Genomic DNA, 2,497 nt, shown 5'->3' on the forward strand with positions numbered 1-2,497 from the left:
GGAATGTTGTAAACATCTTGACCACGCCCTTACTTTGCCTCGCGGAATCTGGCTATAAAATAAAGACACAGCTTGTAGTCCGTGGCGCTGTCTCTCCATCAGAGAGGGGGCAGCATTCCTCAGACCCAGCTTTATTCTCTTGTCTGTCTTTTCTAAATCCGTCACCGCCCCCTCTCAGGGTCACCCTTGGCCGTGCTGGCGGGGCACAGAGAACCACTAAAATAATAGTAAGATGGCCTTACTTTTCTTTTCCCTAAAATGGGGCCAGTAATAGTAACCTGTCTCTTGACATTATTATGTGGCTTAAATGAGCAGGTATGTGTAAAGTGCTGCCTGGCATGTAGTAAACATTAGGCATTTATTATTATTGTTCTCATAGTTGATGGAACAAGAAATACAGGTGACATATTTACTTAAAATTACAGTTAAGAAGTTAAATATAAGAGGGTGAGGCAGGGGAGGTAGAATTATGTAAGTGAGCTAAGTCCTCATCTTCCATAGCAGGAAGGCAATATATGGAGTGTCTCAAATCGAAGCAATAACCAGTAAAGCATATTAGAGATGTAACCACAGTATCCAAAACGCAGCCCAAAGAGTGAACAGTAATGAGATGGGTAGGGAGGGAAGGGCTGCAGGGACTGCTGTTTATTTTTTAAAAGTATGTTCTTGGTTTTGTTTTTGTTTTTTCCCCCCTCTCTCCCCTTTATAAAGCAGAACCCCTCATAGCTCTTCCAATTTAGTTCCTCAGGATACTGTAAATCTGGGTTGGATTGTAAATGATTGGGTGTTTCAAAGGGTGGAGTGGGAGCATTAGTATTTTTAATTTCTTCATTGATTCCGTTGAAGCCTGACTGGTTTGGGGGATTCTTTGATTTAAAAGCCAATCTTGGAAGCTAGAAGGAAAAAAGTGCAGGGAGGGAGGACTTTTAAAAAAATACACAGTCTCTCCAGGTTTAAGTGTGGTTTCATCCTGTCACCAAGAGCCTATTCCTCATTATTCCATCCATTCATAAAATCAAGCAAGAACGTTATTCCAGGGCAGACGGTCTTTTACTCCATAAACACAGCGAGGTGAGAGGAGGTAGAGGGTTTCTGAGTGACATACAAAGCAGACCCAGCAAATCCATCCATCCTGCACAGGCCTTGGGGGTCTGGCCCGGAAGCTGCAAATGCACAAGTGAGATACTTCTCTCAGATTCTCATATACAAAGTGTGTGCCAGCTCCGCTGCAGCAGTCAGCTGCGCAGGAAGACCTCGGCAGCTCCCGCAGGAAGGAAGATGCCAAGCCCTGCTCAGGAAGGGCAGCAACCACCTGGCCCACACCAGGGCTGCGGACAAGGGCAGGCAGGTGGGAGGCTGGCCACTTATTTCTGGGCCTCCCACCAGGCCAGGAGCTTTAGAGCAGTATTGCACATGGCAGCTGTGAAAAGAAGAGAAAGCAGCTGTCGCTCAGTCTGTCGCCTTAGAGGGGACAGACTGGTCAGTTCATCCTTTTTTATTTTTATTGATTTCAGAGAGGAAGGGAGAGGAGAGACAGACAGAAACATCGATGAGAGAGAATCATTGATTGGCTGCCTCCTGCATGCCCCACACTGGGGATTGTGCCTGCAACCCAGGCATGTGCTCCGACCAGGAAACCAACACCGTGACCTCGTGTTTCATAGGTGGACGCTCAACCACTGAACCACGCACGTCAGCTGGGCAAATCCTTCTTGATCCTTCCACCTAAAGCTGTCTTGCTATTGGAGCTGAGGTGGCTGTCCCCATGACTGCGAAGGGTGTTTTCAAAATCCCCTCCATCTATAATAATAAAAGCGTAATATGCTAATTAGACTGGACTTCCTTCCAGACGAAGCTGGGGCTGCCAAGGCCGAGGCAGCTACCTTGGCAGGCGGGGCTGAGCCCTTGCACGAATTTCATGCATCGGGCCGCTGGTACCACAATAAAGGACCAAACTTATTTGCTCTGCCAACCACAAAGAAATGCATCAGGCATCTGGGGTCTCGGTTTCCTCCCTAAGCCTCAGCCTAGAGGAAAGGTGGCGTGTGCACTGACACAGCCGAGGTCGGGTCATGGTTCAGGGTGGCAACATCTGCCTCTTGCTCCCCCTGCGCTGCCCAGACTCCCTGGAAAGTAAGAGGCCTTAGAGGTCGCTCAGGGGGCATGTGCGAGGGGTGCACCAGGGCATGGGGGCTGAACTGCAGCCCCGCCTCTGCCTCCCCTCTGCCTCCCGCATGGCAGCCAAGCATTTTCACAGTTCATTTTCTCCTCAGCAACCCGGTGTTGGAATGTCAGCCTGGAGGTCTTAGCCCATTTCACAGGTTGGTAGGCCAAGCCAAGTGGTTTGCCAAGGGGGTTGGCCAGATCCAAAGAGCTCAGGAAAGGGGGACCCTGCCTGCAAACCCGAGAGGTTTCCTTTTAAGAACTGTCACCCTCTGGGCGCCGCACACGGGGCTGGGCGCCGAGTGGGTCTCTCCCTGCGCAGCGAGGGGGCCTG

The sequence above is a fragment of the Myotis brandtii genome, unplaced genomic scaffold (assembly GCF_000412655.1).
Source record: "Myotis brandtii unplaced genomic scaffold, ASM41265v1 scaffold280, whole genome shotgun sequence".
Lineage (NCBI taxonomy): Eukaryota > Metazoa > Chordata > Mammalia > Chiroptera > Vespertilionidae > Myotis > Myotis brandtii.